This window comes from Podarcis pityusensis, assembly GCF_964106645.2.
Source record: "Podarcis pityusensis genome assembly, chromosome: 12".
In the NCBI taxonomy this organism is placed as follows: Eukaryota; Metazoa; Chordata; class Lepidosauria; order Squamata; family Lacertidae; genus Podarcis; species Podarcis pityusensis.
The window spans coordinates 43,262,249-43,287,694 of NC_138037.1; the positions used below are offsets into that span (position 1 = coordinate 43,262,249).

General features: G+C 43.2%; 1 protein-coding gene and 1 long non-coding RNA gene across 5 annotated transcripts in view; one reads left to right on the forward strand and one right to left on the reverse strand.

Moving 5' to 3' along the window:
- Positions 1–25,446, forward strand: part of RBMS3 (RNA binding motif single stranded interacting protein 3) — a gene marked incomplete at its 3' end in the record, with an annotated part of 764,091 nt that overhangs the window by 21,790 nt on the left and 716,855 nt on the right. The window lies entirely within an intron of this gene.
- On the reverse strand, positions 1,741–13,666 carry LOC308459613. The gene is made up of 3 exons (XR_013978223.1): positions 13,589–13,666; positions 12,459–12,586; positions 1,741–1,940 (listed from the first exon to the last, which is right to left on the reverse strand). It is a non-coding gene; the product is annotated as an uncharacterized lncRNA (long non-coding RNA).

Sequence of the window (25,446 nt, forward strand, 5' to 3'; positions counted from 1 at the left end):
AACCTCTTGGGCTTGCCGATCAGAAGGTCAGCGGTTCGAATCCCCATGACGGGGTGAGCTCCCGTTGCTCTGTCCCAGTTCCTGCCAACCTAGCAGTTCGAAAGCACGTCAAAGTGCAAGTAGACAAATAGGTACCGCTGCGGCGGGAAGGTAAACGGTGCTTCTATGCGCTCTAGTTTCCGTCATGGTGTCCCGTTGCGCCAGAAGTGGTTTAGACGTATTGGCCACATGACCCAGAAAGCTGCCTGTGGACAAACACCGGCTCCCTCGGCCTGAAAGCAAGATGAGTGCTGCAACCCCATAGTCACCTTTGACTGGACTTAACTGTCCAGGGGTCCTTTACCTTTACCTTTACCAACCAGATGCACCCAGGAAACTCCCACAAGTGGGAAATGACACTGCTGTTCCCTACCAATGGGCCTTCAGAGGCATATTGTCTCTGATTCTGGAGATAGCATTAAAACAGGCCATCAGCAACCTTGTATCCCTACACATGTTTGGGACTACAACTCCCAGCAGCCCCAGCAAGTTGTAGTCCCAAACAACTTTATGTTCTTGGGGAGTTGCTCCAACCTCATTTTGGTTGTCCTTTTCCTGAACATTTTCCAGTTCTACAATCCCCTTTCTGAGGTGAGACAACCAGAACAGTTTTCCTAAATTCACAATACTTAACTCATGTCATAATCTTTAGGAATGGTTATATTCCATTTTTAGCCGATCATTCTGGTCCAGGAAATGCTTAAAAAGAACAAATGCCCTCACATAATTTTTAATTTTTTTAAATGAGTCCTTGTCGTGCTTAGTTGCAGATGCAGCAGTATATCATATATCCTACACCCCATGCTGGGTACTCCCAGTTATCGGATCGAGAGCTAATGTAGAAAATTGCCCAGCCCCCCCCCCCCCGCCTTGCTGTCTGTCCTTGTGGAGGTTTAGATTCTGTCTGAGGATTAAATAGAATCAAAACTCTTGCAGTCTTAATGACAGGTATTTCTAAGTGCCGGAGCATATGCACATATGATTCTCTGTTGGAAACATATTAATTAGCAGATGTAGCCATTTTTTAATTAGAAGTTATATTGTTAGAAATATTGCAGATTATTCTTTCCCTGCCAAAACACCACTATGCATCAGTTTCAAGGCCCAAGGCAAAAATACAGAACAGTAATTCAAGAAAGATTTAATAACAAAGTGAGGAAGGGCAATAATATTATTGCATCGGATTTTATATTTGGGAAGGAAGGAGGGGGAGAGCTATGACTTTGGTGAGAAATTTATAGCACAATCCTGTACATGTCTACTCTTAAGTAAGGAAGGGGGATTTTTAATTAAGTTCTTAATTAAAAGCAAACCCACCTTATTTGCACTTTCCGAATCAATAGAACTGAAACAGCCTTTGAAATTCCCACTTCTCCAAATTTTGCAAGTAGCTCTCTAGCCAATAATGTGTACAGAAGTGTCAATAAAATGCATATATTAGTGAAAAGAACCATACAAAATGCACTGTATTGGAGAAATGGCATTGCATTAATGTGTATATTAGGCAAAATTGCATATTAACCCATGTGAATTAGGAATTGGAAACAAAATGCTTAACATTTTTCATGGGGATTTAAAAAAACCCTGATGTGGAAATGTATATATTTTATTTCAGTCAATGACCGGTAGAGAAGATAAGAAGAAAACACAGCACATAAAACACAGTAAAATACGTTAAGTATACCATTAAATGTAGAGCTAAAAACAATGTAAAAGATTGCTCTAAGATTAGATGGGTTAGATTAGATTAGAAGATTAGATAGATCAGCATCAGAGTCATGGCTTGGGACCATGGTATCTGAAGGATTGCCTCTTGTTGTATGTCCTTGTGGGTGCGCTGAGATCATCAGTGGAAGCCTTACCGGAGTGCTCTGTAAGGTTTGATATTGCATACCTTGTACCTGCAAAAAAACAACAGGGCCTTATCAGCAGTGGCCCCTTGTTTATGGCATATCCTGCCCAGAGAGGCTTGCCTGTTGTCTGTTTCAATGTCTTTTTGGTGCTAGACTTTTTTATCTTCAACGACTTTTAAAATCTGATACTTTTAATCCTGTATTGTGCTGTGATTTAATACGGCTCTCTTACTTTCCCTAGAGTTTAATATTTTGTGTTATTTGCTGCTTGGTATGACTTTCTTTTTTCCTTTTTAATTGATACAGCAAGAAAAGAAAAAAGAGAAAACACAAATACCAAATTTCTTTCAAGTTTTCCCTCTCTGTTTTAGAGTAATTGTCTTAGCGCTGCTGCACAGAGCATACAGTTCCAATATCTTTAGTGGGCCTGAGTAGCATTCCTAACCTAGCACTAATATCTGCTCACACTAGATCATCAGGTACCATTCAGTACATTTTCAGTTCATTTGAGTGGTATTAATAGCAATGTAATGGCACCCTGCCAGCCTCCCCTAGCTTAAATTTGGTCTCTGTTGGACTCAATTCTTCCCCTTTAATAGCAGAGCAGCCTCAGGACTGGTCTAAAATATGTTGGCTTCTGTCTTCATCATTTAAAAGTCCTTGAATCTGCGTTTGATAAATTCCGTTAGCAGTGATGACAGCTGCATTACCGGATTAGGATTGGTTGCTTTATTTATATATTAGCAGTCTTTTTTATACTGCCCAACAACTGACATTGACTGATGTTACGTTAAGTATAAAATGGGAAAGCTGTAAAGATTAGAACGAGCAAAAATTTGGACTACTATAGAACAAACACAATGTAAATTAAAACAAAACAGAAAAATATTCTGTGTGAAATAACTCTCTTTCCTGTGTTTGAATGTTTTGGTGTTGATGTCTACGACTTTGCTACAATTTCAACATCTCACTATGAGATTGCCCAAATTATATGTTTTATATCTTATACCCCCCCCCCCTTGTGCAGGGTATGTTGCAGGCCTCGTAAGATTAGGCTGTGGGTCAGAAGCAGCCCAGGGGGTCCAGATCACAGACTTCTGAACCACATATAAGAAAAAAAGGCATGTTTCTTGGAGACGACATATACTGACTGGAGAATGTACACATTGCCTAGAGAATGCACAAAATGTACACACACACCCAAAGCCTGTTGGAGATTATGTAGAATTTACAAAACACAGCCAAGACTTGCACATTCCCCAAGACCTATGGGGGATTATGCAGAATGACCAGTACAAAATTCCACCTAAATGTGAACATTCTCCAAGGCCTGCTGAAGATAATGCATGTCGCCTGTGAAATGTGCACAGTTCTCTCTTCATTGATGAATTGTGTGCACATTCTCCGTGAGGTCTGGCTCATTGTTACGCATATTAACTACTCAGCTTAGCTCATTCCCCTTAACATATACACACCTATCAAGTCAGGTGCTAAGATATATGTGTTCCCTGAGTATTTAGAACACTCTCCTAAACTTCTAAAAGGGGCTCCTAATTTGTTGGGAGTACAGGGCAGCATTTCTGCAGTTCATTTAGTACAGGAGGAGGTGGTGAGTGTGTGCTGCCTTTCCACAGTTCAAATCATGCTCAATGCGGCTTAGAACGTGAAAAAAAAAATGCATAACAAAAGTAGTCATAAACAATAACTAAAACAATTTTAAAATGCACAACCAAACTGAACAATTTCCACATAAATTGCAAGAAGATCTAAAATAAAGTTGCAAAATAGCAACAGCAACCCTCTTCCCCAGCCTTTTTGTAGCTGGAGTCAGTCCTCCCAGGCGAGGTGAAAAAAAACCTGAAAAGCAGGCAGCAGTTCTTCCAAGATTCACAGCCAATGGATGGAACAGACTTATGAATAAGTGCATGTGAAGCTATATCATGGACTGGAAATATACCGATCATCCCAATCCTAACGGGGAGTAAGGAGCTGGGATAAAGGCTTCATGGAAAACATGGGCTTTGAGGAAGGATTTGCAGGAAACGAGAGGTACATTTCCTGGGTGACACTTCTAGGCGTAATGAGCAGCAAGGAAGAAAGAGATGACTTTCATAAACCTCATAGGCTTAGTTTGCAACAGGGCCAGCCCTACCATTGGGCTTGCTGGGTTGTAAGGTTGAGGGAACAGTGATAGCCCCTCCAGCCTTTCGCCTGAGCCACCAGGCCATTTACCTCTGCCTGATCTGTCCCTGTCCCTCTTAGCTGAAGTTACCATCAGCTGCAAGTCCAGTTGGCCTCTGCACATGTAATAGGGTTGTCTGGAAGCAAACTGTCTTGAGCCAAATGGTCTTAGTTCTTGATTCGGTTTCAAATCGTTCCGGGCTGCTTTTATGCGCCACACAGCACCAGCATCAGACGTCTGCATTCAGCTCTATTTATTTGTCTTTGTCTATTGATTGCCTGTCATTGTTTCCTGTATTCCATTTGTTTTTCCTTGAGTTTAAAAGACCAGAACATTGAGTGGTTGATAAATAGATTTGAAAAGTTGCCTTCGTTCCATGGCGGCTCCTCTCAGGAATCTCCCGTTATCCTCTGGTGAAATGTTACCAGGTACTTTGTTACATTAATGGTCCTCAGTGATACGTTACAGGTATTGTTTTGTCTCGAACACAAGCAATGCTCTTAGAGGGAATTGTTCGCCCTTGTCTCAGAAGCACATCCATTGCCACAGAAGTGGATACTTGACTAGAGAGCAGTTCTCATGATCAATAGATCATGTCAGCTTCCCTTCTCAGGAGCAAACCTTCCTGATTTTTAATTGTACACGCACACACACACACACACGTAGTAGCGAGTTCCATCAAATGTTTTGTAATGTGAGAAGGGGTGTATATATCGAGCTTCTCATAGAAATTCAGAAGGGGTGTGTGTGTGTGTGTGTGTGTGTGTGTGTTCATATCACTTATTCATCCCTGGCTAATCCCTTCCTGATTTTTATCTCCTGGAAAGCGATTTATGTATCCAGCAGAGAAAATCATGCACAAGCTACCTAAATCTGATGTGCAATTGACCATGTGCATCTAGGACTTTGCCAGGAGTAAGAACCTTTCGTGAAGGGGGGGGGGGGATGTATCGCTGAATCACTGCTTTTGCTGTAAAGCCAGTTGAGTTTGAATGAATAGCAGGCTAACTGGTGCAATTTCCCCCCTGAAGATTATCTAATCTTTCCCGAAGATTATCTTCAAACAGGTGTTTTACTACTTTCGGTCAAAGCCTTTTGTCAGTGTTTGATTGGCAGAATGGCTGTTGAGATTCAGTGGCAATAAGGTTATACATGCTCGAGGGGGGATGTTCACATAGAGAGGTGGCATCGTTTAAACTGACTATGGTTGCTGGTGGTGTAATAGTTCACAACTCAGTCAAGTGCAAAAATGGCCATTCAACGTTAGGGGCGATTAGTTATATGCTTGTAAGTTCTCTCGGAAGGGTGGCATCATTGAGCCAGTGCCAAGGCCCTCAATATACTAAGAATCCCAGTGCCAGATTCCCAAAATTCCTGGCTTTGCACTGTAAGAAGTGTTGGGCTGATGCCCACTGGTGCCACATAGTTATATACGTAAAGGTAAAGGGACCCCTGACCATTAGGTCCAGTCGCGAACAACTCTGGGGTTGCGACGCTCATCTCGCTTTACTGGCCGAGGGAGCTGACGTTTGTCCGCAGACAGTTTTTCTGGGTCATGTGGCCAACATGACTAAGCTGCTTCTAGCAAAACCAGAGCAGCGCACGGAAACACCATTTACCTTCCGGCCAGAGCGGTACCTATTTATCTACTTGCACTTTGACGTGCTTTCGAACTGCTAGGTTGGCAGCAGCAGGGACCGAGCAACGGGATCTCACCCCCTCACGGAGATTTGAACCGCCAACCTTCTGATCGGCAAGCCCAAGAGGCTCAGTGGTTTACACTACAGCGCCACCTGCACCCCTTAGTTATATATGTAGTGTGGTTATAAAATCTGCCTGTTTTCTGGGAACTTCATTAAAGGTACTGTTCTGTCATTGGAGATGAGCTGAGCGGTTCTGGGAGAAAGTGCCTTCTCAGTTGTCCTGTCCCAATTGCTGAACACACTTTGGAAAAAAATAGCTGAACCATGCACCAGTAATGTGTCTGTTTTACAGTTTTTCTCCATGCCTTTTCTGTTTACTGGCTGGTCAGTTTCTTGCTTGGTTTTACCACTGCTGGCTTTATTATTGCAGTGTAGCACGGTGTTTTGGATTATTGTTAAGGTTTGAGCTTTTTATGGCATTGTATGCATTAAATACCTTTCTATCTAAATGCAAGCCAACTTGGCAATTAATTGGGGAAATGGACTATAGTTATCTAAGCTGCACTGAAAGTATAAACTGGGCCCAAAAACCCATGTAATCAGTGAGATACAAATGTGCATCCCTTATTTTTGTGATTTGACAAAGCCCAGATTTAGTGTGCTGTTAACTTAAGTTGTACTTATAGAGTTAGACGTTCTGAAATTAATGGCCCTAACATATTCATGCTCATTCATTTCAGTGAGACTTCTCTAAGCAAGGCCTGGCAATTTATAGCCTCCTTACATTGACTAGCTTTTAGTAGCCAGAAAGGTGCTGATAATTATATAATTTAAATTAATGATGTATCATTTATGACTTCAGGTTCGACAGTGGAATTTGCTGCCAAGGAGTGTGGTGGAGTCTCCTTCTTTGGAGGTCTTTAAGCAGAGGCTTGACAACCATATGTCAGGAGTGCTCTGATGGTGTTCCTGCTTGGCAGGGGGTTGGACTCGATGGCCCTTGTGGTCTTTTCCAACTCTATGATTCTATGATTCTATGATTCTATTCTAGGTTATAATTCTCAACCAAAAGCAGATCAAACAAAAGTTAGAGTATGACTTTGCATTAATATTATTTTTGAAATGTTGAAAAGCAACCAGGGGCCACAATCCAAGCCCTAGTCATGTGCAAGTCATTTCTCTCTCTCGCTGTCACTCACTCACACATTCTCAGAGAAATTGAACTGAATGATTCTGGCAACATTTCGTTGCCCTGGATGCAATATGGATCAGCTGCAGGCACGCAAACCCGTTTTTGCATGCAGATCTCACTTGCCGGATCAGGTGACTGCATAATTCAGTTTGATGGATGAGTTCCTCGCTTGTTGTTGTTTTGCCAACGTTCTGAATACGAATATCTAAACCGTTGCTCTTTGGAGGGAGTGTCTGGGAAAAACGTATGTGTTTGTGTTTGAAGGAATGCAAAAGAGAAAGTGGAAGGGTGTTGAACCTCATTATGAGATGTCAAATGTAGGGGCGGGAGCAGGAATTCGGATTCATTTGCATTTTTATGCGAACCTGCTTCATTCACTCTTCCCCAAACAATATACAGTGGTACCTCGGGTTAAGTACTTAATTTGTTCTGGAGGTCTGTTCTTAACCTGAAACTGTTCTTAACCTGAAGCACCACTTTAGCTAATGGGGCCTCCTGCTGCCGCCGCGCCGCCGGAGCCCGATTTCTGTTCTCATCCTGAAGCAAAGTTCTTAACCTGAGGCACTATTTCTGGGTTAGTGGAGTCTGTAACCTGAAGCGTATGTAACCTGGAGCGTATGTAACCCGAGGTACCACTATACAAGCCAAATCATGACTAGACTTCAAAATGTGCACATCTCCAAATTTTGCAGTGCAGTTGTCCAGCCAAAGATATACAGTGGTACCTCGGGTTACATACACTTCAAATTACATACACTTTAGGTTACAAACTCCGCTAACCCAGAAATATTACCTCGGGTTAACTTCCGGGTTGGCGCCTCTGGCAATGGCGGATTTCCTCCGGGAGGAATCCGCTCCGTGGAAAACAGGGTCTGAACCGCCACGGCGAGGCGGAGACCCATCAAAAACCATAGGCGGGAGAAGCCTGTGGACGTGGGATTCGGCTGGCACCTTTGCGCCCCCCCCACTCACGGGTAAACCCTGTTTTGGGGATCCGGAGCGACGTGGGGTGAGTGGCGCGGTGCTTTGAATCAACTGCTTCTTTCACGGAGTGAAGCCGCATTGCTGTTGCCAGAGAGCGCTGACTTTTTCCTGTGGATAATTGGATTTTAAACAACTGCCCGTGAGTAGAACGGAAAATTGGACTATGAAATTTCTTAATTAGGCACCGAAAGTGGGAAGGTCTAAACAGGAAGTCCGCCTTCCGGTTTTGTAGATAGATTGAAGCAAAGACATGGCAAGCTAGAGTTTAGAAAGTCGTTTGTAAAGGACTAAATTTTCATCATTTAAAATTACTGAACCCCCCTTGGAAGCAGGAGAAGAGGGGGGAACCTTTTTAGACTGTTTAAACCTGCAGAAGAGAGAGTAAAGAAAGGTAATTTTCCACCGTCTTGAACCTGGGAGCGGGGTGTCAAGACAGACGTTTTGGAGAAGTTCATTGACTATGGACAAACGTTTTTGACAGATAGTTAAAAGAAGATAAACATATTGATTCCATTGTTCCCTTTCGCATTTAAAAGAAACAAAATATTGACAAAATATCTGAAAAAGGAAAACTTTGTTGCTAGATCTGCTTTTTTTTATATATATAAAAAAAGATGGATACAAATAGAAATTGTTTCTCCTAGAGGGAGCTTGTGAAACTGTTATTAAAGTCGAACTGGGGAGCTTTGCAGCTGTAAAGATTAAAGATCGTGGGACCAGACTTCGACCTTGAACAAGAATGTGCTCAGAGGCTCTGGTGCTTGCCTTTTGCAAGACAAGTGCTTTATTGGAACAGTTACACGAGAAGATGGATTTGATGACTGTTGCGATCGGAAATTTTGGACAGGCAGTGGGTACCTATATAGAACCCACTCAGGAATTAATCCAGGAATGTGCTTTGACAGATGAGATGAGGGAGGAGGTTGTTGCTGGACCTCGGGTGGCAGAGACGGAGGGAGCTGTGGCCCAGCAGGAACATGAGTTGTTGGATTTGATGAATGAACCTGGAAAAAGTCAGATTTGGAGAGATGGAGTTCTGTTTGGCTTGGAGATGGGGGGCTGGATGGACCCCCCTATGCAGGGATGTTTTGACCTTTCAAGTCCTGCCAAAGATATACAGTGGTACCTCGGGTTACATACACTTCAAATTACATACACTTTAACTTACAAACTCCGCTAACCTAGAAATATTACCTCGGGTTAAGAACTTTACCTCAGGATGAGGACAGAAATTGAGCAGCGGCAGCAGGAGGCTGCATTAGCTAAAGTGGTGCTTCAGGTTAAGAACAGTTTCAGCTTAAGAGTGGACCTCCAGAACGAATTAAGTACTTAACCCGAGGTACCACTATATACCTAACTTTGGGGGAAATGTGCATTTTGAAATGAATGGATGCATTGATGAAAATGCCATTAATAATTAAAATACAACAACGGGCATTACATTAGGAGAGCTTGCTGGCGGAAATGTGTATATTAGGCTAAAATGACATCCTGTGTATATGAGAAGAGATGTGCAGGAAAATGCTGATGATTTTTACAAGGATTTGATGCAGGGTGGGGGATCGCAAGCTGATTTGGAAATATGGACTGAATTAAAGATTGGGAAACAGAGAAATTAAGGGAATCCAAAAGTGACAGACTTGGCCATTCCAAGTTAAATGAGGAAAAGAAAGACCGTTGCATAGCAAAAGGTTTGCAATGGAGAACCTCACTTCCTGCCCCTTGCATGGCCCCGCCTCTTTATTTCAGCCAGTCAGAATGTAGATATTTGCATAGTGAGGGCTATGCAGTTATTTCTCATTAAGCCAACTAGGTTTCTTGCTCCCACCAGAAACCCGGTTGAAAGCCCTGTGGGTGGGAGCTGTGGAGCTTTATGAATAAACAACTCATCCGCCTTTCCAGCATCTTGTTGAGCACCGGGGGATTATTATGACTAAGGTAGAGCTCTTAAAATGCAACTACCCAGGCTTTAAAAACCCTTATGAGTGTGCAAGGGAGAATAATCCTTATTGAGCTGTGGGGAGGGGGTTTGAAAAGGCACGGGAGACAGAGGATCAAAGAGGTTAGCAGGAAGAGAGCACGTTTCAGCAATAATGAGGTTGCTCTCTGTCAACTCAATATATTAGATGTACCCTACTTTGACAACCCTCTTGGCCTCTGCTGGTTGGCTTATTTAGCCCTAGGTGTCTGCAAGCCTTGCCGCTGTATCCAGCCGGAATGAGGGCCTAAATTCTAATTGGAAGCACGGAGAGCAGGAAGAAGCTTGCGGCCTCATATAAGGCACAAGTGCTCTTAAGTTATTATCCTAACCAATGCATTGATCCATTCCACTGCCTATGCTGTTGGGAATATTATAGTGTGTTTCCTTGCTCAGTGCCAGGAAAAGGAGCCAAAGTTCTCTGATTAAAAGCATACATCTATGCTGACCTGAAATAACTTGCGCTTTTCAGAACTGGGGGAATCCAAGACAAATGTCCGTTTCCCTTAATAATTCCTTACATTGTGGTTTTCACCAGAGAAATCTTATCAAATCTGAATGCCTTCTTGTGCTTTTAATTAAAATGTACTTTAAAAAAAATTATTAAAGATTTTCTTGGGTTACAAAAGTACACACACTGTCTCTGTTTTCAAATCATGAAAGCTCCTTTCTACAAATCAGTTCTACTCAGTATTTTTTTTTTCTGGGGGTATTCAAGGGTACACAGTACTGGAACCTTTTATTTTGTTTTCCTAGAAGAAAAGCACTGGTTCTACTCGGCGTGAGTGAACACAGGCTGCCATTTTGGTGGTAAATGTTTGTATATGTATTCCTTTGCTGGTTTTTTTAACTTTTAAAAATCTATGCGGTTTGCATAAAAGAGCATGAGATATTTATGAAAAATAGCAATAAAGTAGACTTTAAAAACAGGATATGTTATATAATCATCAAAATATAGTTAATAGCGTTTTTTTTAAAAAAGAAAAACCCAGACATTGCTGCCGCATTAACCATTTTAGGATTCATTCATTCATTCATTCATTCATTCATTCATTTTAGGATTGGACGCAATGGTTGGACCTCTGCAGAGTTAAGGCATGGGATTGTGCATTAACCCAAGAGCATCATTGCACCCACACAGTCCTGCAAGGCCAGGAAAAGCCACCATAAGGAGGGCAACTGTTGTGGCTGGGGTGGCCTAGCATGTGTTTTTCTTTTCTTTCCGCTCACGTGCCGGAAAGGTAAAGATAAGGCCGATTTCTGCCTGCCCAATTTTGCTCTTTTTTTAGCTTTACATCGGGGATGGGGAACCATTTTCACCCTGGGAGCCCCTTCCGAGCAACTTTCTTGCAAGCCGTAGGCAGGAGCAGAGCAACAAATACGAATTAACCTTTGTACAGTGGGGTAGTTTCTACACACATTCATGCACCTCTCTGTATTCTCCATTCCAGACAAACAAGAAGCATTATCATAGTTCAGCGTTGTATTACAGCTAGGCAGAAACATTCAGTGAGGGTGCAGAGCAGCACCAATGAAAGGAGTACAGTGGTACCTCAGGTTACATACGCTTCAGGTTACAGACGCTTCAGGTTACAGACTCCGCTAACCCAGAAATAGTGCTTCAGGTTAAGAACTTTGCTTCAGGATGAGAACAGAAATCGGGCTCTGGCAGCGCGGCGGCAGCAGGAGGCCCCATTAGCTAAAGTAGTGCTTCAGGTTAAGAACAGTTTCAGGTTAAGTATGGACCTACGGAACGAATTAAGTACTTAACCCGAGGTACCACTGTACAGAGCTACCAGCAGAAGTCCCAGGGTGGTTTAACAGGGAACCTTGGGAATTGTAGTTCTGTGAGGGGAATAGGTGCCTCCTAATAACTCTCAACACCCCTAACACACTACAGCTCCCATTTGGGAGGGCAGGGGGGAGCCATGACCGTTCAAAGTGGTATCATAGTGCTTTAAAGGTAGTTTAAAGGCAGTTCGAAAGCACGCCAGTGCAAGTAGATAAATAGGTACTGCTGCGGCAGGAAGGTAAACAGCGTTTCCATGCAGTGCTCTGGTTTCCGCCACGGTGTTCCGTTGCGCCAGAAGCGGTTAAGTCATGCTGGCCACATGACCCCGAAAGCTGTCTGTGGACAAACGCCGGCTCCCTCGGCCTGAAAGCGAAATGAACACTGCAACCCCATAGTCGCCTTTGACTGGACTTAACAATCCAGGGGTCCTTTAGCTTTTTTACCTTTTACTTTTGTCTGCCTCCTGTGATCTTCTCCCGGAATGTGCACATCTCCAAGGTAGTGCCAATGCATTGACATCCTTCCAGGCTACATATGGCAAAGGTGAGAGGCACTACAGGTGTGGCATTCACTCCAAACACATCTTAACATCTTCTGCAATGTACAGTGGCACTGCATGGCAAATGACCAAAGGAGTTGCTGTAGACTATAGAAGTGAGAGGAGGAGGTATTATCTGATCTCTTCTGCTGCCCGTTAGAGGAGCAAGGTCTGCCAAGTCAGCTGCAGCACCTTTGTACAAGTATGAGAATACCTACTTGGTTCCAGGTGGCTATAGATGCTCATTTACAACTCACCACTTTGTTCCAGTGTTCCCCACTGGGTCTCTCTTCTTTAACAACGACTCCATTCCCCTTTCCTTGTATAGCTGCTCCGCCCTCTCTCTTTTAATTGATGCGAACCATTCTTTGGTGACGATATATGGCTGAACGGTGGGATAAAAATATGAGGAGGTATAATGGGATTGTTATATGCATTTTCATAAACCAAAAGTTTAAAATATGAAGAATATACAGTCATACCTCATGTTACATTTGCATCATGTTACGCTTTTTCGGGTTGCATCCCGCGGTGACCCGGAAGTACCAGAAAGGGTTACTTCCGGGTTTCGTCGCTCGTGCATGCACAGAAGCGCTAAATTGCACTTCACGCACCTGCGCAAATATGGCGCTTCACACACACACACACACACACACACACAAGGAAATAACTAGAAAAATAAAGCAATTCCTGAGGATAACAAGGCTTCTTCTTCTTTTAATGCATGACATGGGCTTATTTATCATGGCTCCTTTAAAATATATACATATAGATAGATATTAAAAAACAAAATAAAACACACAGCTTAGCAATGTTTTACGGCACTCCAGGCCTTTTGAAGTTTCCTGATAACAAAAAGCTATAACTGCAGCAAAACTCAAGATCGAGGTTAAAGTTTTGATTTATTAATTAAATGACTTTGGTTGCCACGCAGAATAAGAACTCTGAGGTTCATATCTCACCATTTAAAACCTGAACTAGTTGATAATAAAGAAAGCTGAAAGTAAACAAAGTGTGAAGGAGATGCACAAAAGCACAACTGAGTAGTAACAGTAATAATTATTAATTCTCAATGACTTCTAGCCTTTCTGTATAATTCTTTTTTAAAAAACAACCACTACCTGTTATTGGTAATTTGCTCACAAGTGTAAACTACAATGATCTGCTTTGAAATGGAAGCAGGACTTGGCGGCAGATGAAAATTAAGGTCAATATAATGTGTCTCTCTGCATGGCAAATACAAACCTTGATGTTCATTGTGTCATAGTCTTAAAAGATGTAGGAACCATAACTTGTGAAGTACTTTATAACATTTATATCTGCCTCAGAGGGCAATTACGTGGAAAGACTTTTGAAGTGATGAAGTTCTAAGCCAGGTTTTGTCTACCTTTAAAGCCCTTCATGGCCTAGGACCCTCGTACCTATGGGACCACCTCACCCGGTATGCCGCACGGAGAGCCTCAAGGTCCATAAATAGCAACACCCTAGTGGTCCCGGGCCCTAAGGAAGTCAGATTAGCTTCAACCAGAGCCAGGGCCTTTTCAACACTGGCTCCAGCCTGGTGGAACACTCTGCCTCATGAGACCAGGGCCCTGCAGGATCTGATTTCTTTCTGCAAGGCCTGTAAGACAGAATTGTTCCACCTGGCCTTTGGCTTAGAATCAGTTTGATTCCCTCCCTCTCTTTCTTTTTTCTTTTTCTTTTCTCCTCCTGTGATGAGGCTGCATTTTAATATTTTAATGTTTCAATATTTTAATGTTGTATTTTAATCTTGTTTTTAAGTTGTATTCATTCAACTTGTTTTTATTATTGCTTGTTAGCCACCCTGAGCCTGGCCTTGGCTGGGGAGGGCGGGGTATAAATAAAAAATATTATTATTATTACAACTCCCATCATCTCTAGCTTGCAGGACCAGTGGCCAGCATGATGGGAATTGTAGTCCAAAAACAGTTGGAGACCCATTTGAGAAGCCATGTTCTAAGACATGGATGGGGAACCCGTGGCCCTCCAGATATTGCAGCATTACAACTCCCATCGCCTCTAACCATTGACCATGCTGACCTAGGGCTGATGGGAATTGGAATCTAGTGCCATCTGGAGAGTCACATATGTTCTAAGCCCTCATCAATTGCCTTAAAAAGGTATGTATGCGGCTTGTGCAACATGCTTAACAATCTGTAGATATGGGAGTTATGTCAGATACATCATGTGTTCTTTCATATTCTGCTGGAAGCCACCCATAGTGGCTGGGACAACCCAGTCAGATGGGCAGAGTACAAGTAATAATTATTATTTGTTGTTGTTGTTGTTACCAGTGAGTTTCTTAATGTGTGGTTGCAGGGTAGAGTCCCTCCCGATATACTGTATTTTTCCATGTATAAGACTAGGTTTTCCCCTTAAAAAAATAATGTCAAAAATTAGGGGGCATCTTATACATGAGGCCATCTCCCCCCATTTTCTTAAATCTGAGTCCCCCAAAATAGGGGGCTTCTTATACATGGGGGCATCTTATAGATGGAAAAATACGGTATTTAGGCTAGTTTGGGCCATGCAGAAGCAAGTGTTGAATAGGAGAAGAAAGCGATGGATAATCACAGGCAAAGAAGTACTTTGTGGTGCATATTGTTAAGGCAGAGACTAAAGGCTCCTTTTCAGAAGTGACAGGTTTAACAGATGGGATGGTTCTTGAAATTGTGGGATAGGAAGATGTGGTGATATTGGGAACAGCATGAAACAGATGCCCTAGAAAAGGCCAAGAGAAAGGGTCAGATGCAATTCCTTTAGGAAAGTCGTTCAGAAGAATGCATTAAATTTAATGAGTGCATAATGGAGTGCTACAACAATTCTGTACGTGTTGTTACTAAAAGCTGGGAGATCGGATAGTGTGAAAATCCGCAGGAAGGTGCAAGAAGGGACAGAGGCCACTATGAATACTGCATTAGAAGGGAAGGTGGGGGTGAGAATGGGCGTATGATGTGACATTCTGCCAAGAGAAAAATGTGCAGGTAGATTCAAGAAGGTACAGGTTAGCTCTTAAGTATCAGGAAGTTGACATTCTCCCCCTGGATTCATCCCACTCTGCTCTGGTCATGTTAGAACAGCAAGAATACAAGAAGGTCAAGGTTGTGTTGGTATATTGGTCAATCTAGCTCAGTGTCATCTATGTTGACAGGTGAAAGTTCTCCAGAGTTTCCGACAGTGATCTCTCGCAGCCTTACCTGGAGATGCCAGGAATTGAATCTGGCCATTGCCTCTTGGATACAAACCTTATGCTCTACACACCTTCTTTTTCTTTCCTAGCCATGTGTCTACTCAATCCATTCCCCTAGCTGCTCTTTCTCCAGACGGATGGAAACACGGAGATCCATGTATCTTTCACATTTGGGGGAGAAAAGGAACCAGGGGTAGGGGAATTTGAGGCACAAAATGGCTGTTGGGGAAGAAAGAGATAAACCAGGGGTAGCCAACACGGTGCTCTCTACAAGGACTACAAGTCCCATCAGCCCTTAGGATGGACAAGGTTGAGGGATGATGGGACTTGTAATCCACAATATCTGGAAGGGGCCATGTTGGCTGTCCTTGGTTTAAATCAGCCCCTTCTCTGCCCTCTACCTTGCCACTTAACCTGATGCCACCTTTTCATAAGACTTAACAACAACAACAACAACAACAACAACAACAACAACAACAACACTACATTGAATTGTAGAACAACAACAAAAAGATGAAAGAAGCTGGATGGGAGTTGGAGGAACCATAATTATAGCCCCACCTGTAGAAAGTCTCCTGAATTGTAGATGCATAGGCATTGGAAGGAAATACACGGCTGGTCATAAATGTCAATTTTCCATCGACCTTGACCATCAGTGCATTTCTTCTTCAGAAGGAAAATTTAGCTGAAGCTGCAATCCTGCTTGATTAAAACAAGATAGAGAGAGAGGATGAACAGGGAGGAGTCAATAAATGCAAGTAAAGGGCAGTGTCCAGAAATCGGTATTTTAGATCCGAACCAGGTTACTGTTTCTTAAAATTTGACTTGATGCAAGGTACATGTTCTGATTAATAAAGTACATCGGAGGTCTTTTGAGGAGAAAAAAAATATTAAATGATCCCCGCAGTGCTATAAAAGCTAAATCAGAAAGAACTACACTGCATAGCAGAATTCTGTAAGATAAATCAATAACTCTACATGCTCTAGCAGTGCTTTGTAAGCTAAAGCCGGAGTGCCCTTCCCAGTAATCCACTGAGGATGGCTTCAAACATTATGCATTTCCTACAGGAAGTGTGAAATTCCTACGTAGCATGTTCCATTTCAGTTATAGGTTGGGGAAATTTATTTTTGCAAGGCAGAGAAGGAGGTTTTCAGAACAGGCTATAGCTTTGTCCTTAGGAATACTGATGACAATAATAATGGGTTTTGAAATTAAATGGCAGAAAAAAGCAGTGTTTTTTTTTGTGTTTTCTCGTAATTAAAAGGAGCTAAGTCATCATTGTTCTTCTTAAGCTAAGGGACTTGTGCCTTTCTTGGCATGTGCCGCCACGCAAGCTGATTTCCTTGTTTATAACTACAGCTATTCAGTGCATAGAACCAGTGAGCTTGCCAGGCATGTACGTGCTACAGAGGAACAATTACAGAGCTCTGAAATGTGGGGGGCCCCTGGTCTACTCTTAATGGTATTCCTGCTTGATAGGCTTCCTCTTAATCTATTGTCATGGTATCTGCTGAGCAGGGTTGCAACGTTTAGTTGATTAGCTGGTTAGATTAATTAACTGAAAAACATTTGATCCACTAAAAAAGTGCCCCTGGTTAAGTTGGCAGCACATTATTTTAAATAAATAATACTTATTTTAAATACTTGTACTTATTAAAAAATGCAAATCACAGGCACTGTCTTAGAAGAGGCTCCCCCACTTTTAATGGAGCTGTAGATACCAGGTCAGTAGCTTTCTTTGCCTGAGTGTTGTGCTGGATCCTTTGCCCTGCTGTTGGATTCCTGACAGGAAGGAGCCTGCAGTAAATCACACTGCAAGTTGGAGTTAACTCTTCACTAGCAAGAAGACAATCTGCACAGACTTGGAGGAGTGTCAGGCCTAATGAGTACAGAAGCTCATCCCTAGGTCTTGCCCCAATGGCTCGGTTGCTGAAACTGAAAGTCCCTGCCTCCCTACACCATCCCCTCCTCTCCAGGGTTTTCCCCTAAGCAGCTGGAGACTGCGCCTACATGAAGCCAACCTCTCCTCCACCCTTTTGATGCCTCTTCTGGTTCTGGGAGGCAGAGGGGAAGGGGAGCTTGTTGCAGGAGGAAGGCAAGTGACTCTTCACCAGCCTAGGGCTGGACGATAACTGGTTTTCAATATCATGATATATCACCAGCTAAACATCATGATATATCAATATATCATGATATGTAAAATAAGGAAGGAACAACGCAGAGACGATCAAGACAATGGTGATATGGTTTAGCTGGTGAGGTTTAGTTGCTGATAACATTGCAGTGTTCAGCTGGTGAGTTATCACAATGTTCAGTTGGTGAGTTATCACGATGTTGAAAACCAGATATCGCCTAGCCCAGTCATAGGCAAAATCCGGCCCTCCAGATGTTTGGGACTACAATTCCCACCATCCCTAGCTAACAGGACCAGTGGTCAGGGATGATGGGAATCGTAGTCCCAAACATCTGGAGGGCCGGAGTTTGCCTATGCCTGGCCTAGCCCTTACACACATTGTGATTTGCGATACATTGCCAGCTCAAATATTATGAAACAATTAACACGATGTGAACTTCAAACTTCAAATATATTGTGTTAGACAATATATTTATATATCGCCCAGCCCTACACCAGCCTGACTCATCTATGCCTCTTGGCCTCCCTCCTCTCCCTGCTTCAGCTTCTGCCTACAATTCTGGGCTTCTCTCTGCCACAGATTCTCCCAGCTCACTAAGCCCTGTTAGCTTTTCAGCTCCCGACTCTTCTCCCTCTGACCACTCATTGTTGTCCCACCACCACTCTCTGGGCCCTGAGCCTTCTTTCCTTAGTGGTTACCCAGCTGGTTCCTCCCACCATTCTTCTGCGTCCAACAAGTCCATGACATTTCCTTAGTTTGAGATCCCTGTTGCCTTAACCTGGGTTCCTTTGTAACCATAAGAACTGGGCATAGACTGGAGAAATCTCAGAATCAAGAGATTCCTGTGACCAGTGGGTGCAACTTTATGTCCCTTCCAGTCCCTCCCTCCATCTGGTTAGCAAGAGCAATGCAAATTGGACCAATTTGCACCAGTTATTCAGTATTGTATATAGTTTGAGGTACTGTGTGTGTGTGTGTGTGTGTGTATGTAAAAAAAGTCAAGAGTTTCCTGTTCTTACTCTGTTCTTGCTGAAGAGAGGCAATGAAGTTTTTGCCTTGGCTGCTGTGACCTTGACAACAGGGATTGATGGGAATGGGTGTTGCTTTGTAACAAGCACCTCTTAAAAGGCTATATTCTTCAACCTTTGTACTTTGAAAGATCTGCAGTTAAGCTTTTAAAAAACCCTGTCAGAAAATACTTGACCAAGATATGTTCATTATTTCATTTACCAGTGATTGAGGATGCTCTCTCCCTTCTGTCAACCAGAGTTGCCGCATTGCACTATAAACCTGAGACAAAATATTATTACAGGCCACATAATGCACATTATCCTTTTTTGTTTTACCTTGTACTTTTCCTGTATAACTTGAAGCACCAGCATTTACTGTTGAACCCTGAACGATTTCACTTCTTAAAGCCAAGCTGTAATTTGCTCTCAAGTTCCTTTTCCAAATCTTCGTAATTACACATTTTTAAACAAAATTCCTCTTAACTCAAGAATTACAAGCACAAAAGGATCCCAGGAAACAATCAGATAAGTATTCATTTATTTAACTCAACATATAGAATTATGTTGCCAATAGTTTTTTTTTTTAAAAGTTAAACTATTAATTAGCTAAAGAAGGTTTTAAAACTTTTTTTCTCTTTTTTCAGAGATTCACACTGAAATCCTCAGGAGTTCATTGACTATGGTAAGAAACGACCACCCTTCAATAAATGTTTCTGTGCTAGAGTTCTCTTTTGCCCCTCCATATACTGTACCTCCCAACTAATGAGTTGACTGTAAACACATTAAAATCATCTGCTTCAGCTATTGGACTTGAATGAGAAATGGGTTAAACCTGGTAAATTTTGCTTACATTTCCATAAGCCATTTCAGTTTTCAATTGGCACTTCTTCATCAAGCATAATCATGCAGCTTTTGTATTTTGGGTGTGTGCTTCTAGGAAAGCAATCTGAATATGAATTAGTAGGTCAATGTATTGCCGTACTGCTAGAAAAAAAAATATTTGGAGAAATATACACACCCCGCTCTCATCGTGGGGCGTTGTGTTTGCTGAGCTGTCGGAAATCCAGAAAGCTCTTTACAGACTCAAAAGTCCTCATTTGAAGGCTTAGGATTTCTTTGTTTTGTTCTGCAATCTACTTAGTATAGCTGAACATGTATTACAGGGAATCAGGAGAGCAGCACCAGAATAACACCAGTTTCATTTACTCCCCCCATTCAAATCTGCTTGTAGCACAACTGAAAAACCCAAAGCTCTCAAGAATTGATTGTTTAGGCCGGGGGTCAGCAACCTAAGGCCCATGGGCCAGAAGTGGCCCGTGGAGGTTGTTTGACTGGCCCACAAGCCTCCCCCGAACCAAGTTTCCAGCTCGTGCGCTGTGCTAAACCGGTGCAGCGCGGCGCGGTGACTTGCTTCTGCAGCACCGAAAATCGCATCTGTGCATGCACAGACACTGAAAATCGTATCTGCTCAGATGCAGACGCCAAAAATTGCGTCTGTGCATGCACAGATGGCAAAAATCGCATCTACGCAGACGCCAAAAATCGCGGGCAGGTGCGATCCAGCCCACGGAGGGATCTCTGTGGGACCGATCCAGCCCAGGCAATATAAACCTTGCTGACCCCTGGTTTAGGCCAAATCAGTGTGTGAAAATCAGACTACTCTCCAGTATTTATTAGGATCAGCCCCCCCCCCCCCGGCCGCTTAGGATTGCCAGCTCTTGATACAACAACTGCAACAACACCAGCAACTGGCCTCAGGGCTATTTGTCCCTTAGCTTCCTTTGCCCCCAGGGGCACAAGGCTAGGATGGAGCCAGCAAGTATGGGCCCATTCCATTCCAGCCATACCCTTGGAGATATGTGTGCGGAATCTGCAAAAAGTTTCTTTGCAAGCTGGCTTGAATTCATGGCAGGCTGCAAAGGAAGATCCCTTTGCTGATCCCAGCAGAAGCTGCAGTCAGCACTGATTTTCACCACGGATCTGCTGCACCCAAGAGCTCCAGTCAGGAAATCCTGTGTTGGAACCAGTCCCAGTGGGGCTTGTGTTTGGTGCCAAATTTAAAAGATGCCAAATGTGAGCCCTGCTTTTTCTAGGGACAACCAGGAAAACAATTTAAGGCTCTTCCTCCTCCTCCTTTTGCAGATGTGTCTTCACCTGCCACATACCTGACATTACATATTATTTCATTACACCTGGGTATGATTTGGGGAAAATGGCCTCATGGACCAAAGATTGGTCTCACTGCTGCCTTTAAAGCTTTATAAAACTGTAATGAGCAAAAATAACAACCGTATTTTTTTTTTTAAAAATGGCTCTTGAATTTTAGCAATCTTTATCTCCTGCAGAGCTTCCCTTTAAATGTAATGGTTTAGTAGAACTCTTTATTTAGGTCACATCTACACTATACTTTTAAAGCATTCTCGTACTACTTTAACAGTCCTGGAGAATCCTGGGAACTGTAGTTTGTTAACAGTACTGGTAATTGTAGGTCCGTGAGGTCAGTTTTATGGACATGCAAGCGTCATACTCCCTGAAGGACACAACAGAGTGATAAGATCCCTTCAGAATCCAACTTTGCAGAGGAGACTTGATGAGACACTTTCTCCTTTGTTGGAGGAGATCTGAATCTCGTCTCATCATGCAGGTTCTCGTGAGGCTTAATTATTCCTGCGAGGCTTAATTCCTATACCAAGTTTTACATACCTCTATCCTTGCACTCAGGTGTCTCCAGGCCTGTGCAGTTGCTAGACTAACAACCACATGCATCTAGCCTCATCTTGCTTTTCTTGCTGCCTCTGTGGAGTTCCCCTGAAAACTCCATCATTTGCTGCTGCTGCTGTTGCAGTTTGTCCTGACTTCTCCTTCCTCCATCCTGCCCCTCGCCTCCTTTGCATTCAGGGACCGAGCTAACATCTTTAGGCTGCTTTGGCAGCCAAGTTTCATCCTCTTGTGTCCAGCTGTGTCAGATCTAGTGGAGTGTGGGAGTCGAGGCTGTCCCTTCGCTACTTCTCCCCCACTGAGAAATGCTGATGAAGGGTGTTCCTTTGTTAATATTAATATGCAGATGCCACCAAGTTAGCCCCACGTCTGAAAAAATTATCATGCCATTTTCCTGATGAGTTAACAGCCCTTTTGGACAAAGCAGATGAACGTGCTGGAAGAAATTAGGTCAGTGTTAGGAAACATGTGGCTCTGTAGATACAATAGAGGTCCATCTTCCATCAGTCCCAGGAAGAACAGTCAAGGGTGGTCTGGTGGTTGTAGTCTGGCTTCACCTGGAAGTCAATAGATTCCCCACCTCTGAATCAGAAAATGCCTGGTCTGTATCTCCGCTGTCTAGACCAGGGGTAGTCAACCTGGGCCTTCCCGCCCACTAGTGGGCGTTTCAGGATTCCGGGTGGGTGGTAGGGGGTTCTGTGGCATATGTTACTGCAGCACTGGTGGGCGATAAGGAAATTTTACCATCAAGAAAGATGCATTAGTGGGAGGTAGGTATAAAAAGGTTGACTACCCCTGGTCTAGACCATAAAATGAATCTTTGTCTTCAAGCTATTTATATTGTTGAAAATACAGATTTCAGACCGCAAGCCTATACCCGCTTACTTGATCATAAGGCCTATTGACCACAATGGCACTTCTGAGTAGACATGTCTAAGTCTGCATTGCTAGTTACTAAAATTACTGTTTAAATCATTCAAACACATGCTGTTTTTAAAAGCCAGACAAAACCTTTATCAGCAGGTATCTTACATGACTGCATAATAGACCGACCTAAATATGAAACCTTTAATAAAGCACCTTGGTATATAAAAGTGTACAGGTCTGAGCAAATGCCATCATTGTTTTCTTCCTACTTAACTCCTATGGAATGGATGCTGTATTATTTAGGAAGAAAACTCCCCCATGAATTCTTCCTTCGGGAGATTTCCTGCCTTCCTGTCTCTGCTCAGTAGGATAACTTGGACTTCAATTCATGTTTTCCCTCCAGTTCCTGTGCAACACAATTCTTCTAATTATTGTGATTACTGCATCTGTTCAACAGCTTTTGTGCCCCTTTCTAAAGAGATTTATCACAGAGGCACACCTGCTGCCTTTACATTGAACTTGATGTTCTAGTGTTAATTTCAGCCAGGAATTTAATTGTATTATTCTGCGAAGAACCAACCAACCTGGTTGTAAAGGACAGGCACATCCATGCGTGTGTGTGTGCACACTGGTTTCGACCAACCAAGAATCGAAACATGGGTGCAACCATTAATATCTCACCTATCCATCTTTTTGTGAACCTTAGGTATGGGGAACCTTTTGCCTTCCGGATGTTGCTGAACTGCAACTCCCAACATCCCTTGCCATTTGCTATGCTTGCTGAGGCTGATGGGAGTTGCAGTTCAGCAGCCTTTGGCGGGCCAAAGGTTCCACACACCTACTTGGCCTTATTCAAGACAGAGTCTCTCCCTGCCCATGCCATATATGAGGTCCACAGACTAGGTTATTGGTCATCTGGAAAGTTAGATGGGTGGCAGGTGACGTCCACAGAACAGTAGCTTATTTAAAGCAAATGTGGCCTGCACATTTAACATTTAATGCTGGCTTTTTCCCTGACAAAGGCTCTGTGCGCAACAGTCAGAAATGCAGCGAGCTTAGCATGGGATTTGTGCCAGGGAAAGCTTCACATGGGAGTTCCTTTGCAAGTTTCCCTTTGAAAGGAAAAGATAGCAATCCTCTCACAATGTCAGTAGAGCATCATCTCCAAAGGGGCTTCCAAAGTTAACAACTCAGCTTCCCACAGTGGCGTTTTCTCATTCATACAATACATTCAGCTGGATTTTTCTTTAAAGCTATGAGCCTGAAACACTAAAACAACTTCCACTAATTAATTTTGAACTGTGCTTGGGAGTTGCTGTCCTTTTCCTACAACTGTATAGCATTTAAGATAGCATAGTAGGTCTCTTTCAGCCGTGGCTGTATTTGAGAACTAGCCCTGAAATATCCACCTGGTGGCTATGTGTATTCAGAAGCTGTGTGTTCATTGCTAGAGATCTGACCACTGTGTTTTAAATCAGCAGCCTCTGGGGTCCTTTGGTGTGGTAGGTCCTAGGTCTCTCCCCTTCTCTGTTCTTTCCCTTTAGAAAGTTTTGGTTCTCTGTGAGCTCAAGCACTGTGAAACTACTGACACTGAGAGCCCTGGGGAACCAGCTTTCCTAGAGCGATAGTTCCTAATTTTGCAGTCTTCTGTTTGAAGGGCTGCCTGAGGAAGGCCCTATGTTTGAGGGACTGTTTGAGGGACAATGCCCAGCTTGAAGATGAAGAACCATTAGAAGGGGCGGCACAAGGGTATTGGGAGTTCCCCATCAACAACACCTGGACAGTAGATGGAGCAAGCCCTGCCATTAGCCAAAGTGGGGCAACCACCTCAGGCAGCAAATATTGGACAGCAGCAATGGTAGCTCCCTGGCTCTTCTTTCTAAGCATTCCCTGGGCATCTCTGTCTGTTGGAGGACAGCGCTGTACTTGCCATATGTCCTACCCACTCCCAAACTATCCAGTGTTGAACTAAAACTAAACTGCCAGTCCTTGCTTGTGGGATGAAGAGGGAGCACCAGTTTGTTCTTTGCCTCAGGCAGCAAAATATCTTGGGCCAGCCCCGTGGAACATGGGTCACCCGGTCACAACCTTTCCCACCACTTATGGTGAGGTGCATTGTACTGTCATTTAGGTTTAAATAATTTTTTCCAAACTGCAGCTATGCAGATTAATCAGGATATGCACATTATATGCAAATCAGCACCTTCCCCCTTTAAAAAAATTCCTCCTATGGGGGCAGTACTTAAGTGACCACGCTACTAAGAAGCTCTTTGGATCCCAGGCCACAGATCCCCACTGCTTCTACTTCCATATTGTGCTTATTTCATCTGAAACGCCCCCAAGCCCATTTGTAATTAATGACTGGGGCCAAAATAGTTGCTTTAGGCATGCCTAAAGCTTGTGCAAACCCAGTGGGACTTTTGCCATTCCCCACCCACCTTGAATCGCACAGCCCCTGCGACATTCTACATGCTGCTTTTGACATTTCTCCAAGTTTCTGGTCAACTTCAGCCATCTCTGAATGGTGGTTGGAGCAAAGGCATTCATGAAATCTGAGTCCAGAGCCCCTTTGGGTGCATGGAATGATCCAAATCCTACCCATCATCACCATCATCTAGCAACCCAGATTTTGCCTTTCTGCAAATTGAACCAAAAGCGCAACTCCTTTCCACCTTCTTGTGTTCACTAGTTGTTATTTGAGAGACTGGTGCACAATTAGACCAGGATCAGTGTCTGCTATTATTATTATTTAATAGGGTCTCCTTGAAATTTTCTTTAGCTGAACAAGAAACTGCTACTGTTTACATCCATCCTTTCATTTCCCACTCAAAAAAAAAAAGAGAAAGAAAGAAGAAAAGTGGGGGAGGCACTGAGGTTACTATTGAAGTTAACACAGCCTTTGCATAGATCAGGCATAGGCAAACTCCAGCCCTCCAGATGTTTGGGACTACAATTTCCATCATCCCTGACCACTGGTCCTGTTAGCTAGGGATGATGGGAATTGTCCCAAACATCTGGAGGGCCAGAGTTTGCCTGTGCCTGGCATAGATTATATTAGGGGAGCAGAGAAAAGGATGGGGTAATCGCAGGAGTGGAGCAAGGGGTGATCAGCTGATGGTGTTTGAATCACCTTAATGAGGTTAGAATTGATCAGGGAGGTCATACCTGCCTTTAATGATTCCTCTTATGCCTTGCACAAGCTTTTCAAAACCTCTTCAGATCTAGCTTCAGAGAAGACACTTCTCCAATGGAGACCAAATCACTGCCAAGTGGAGCAGTCTAGCTCCTCAATCTGCCTGTTAG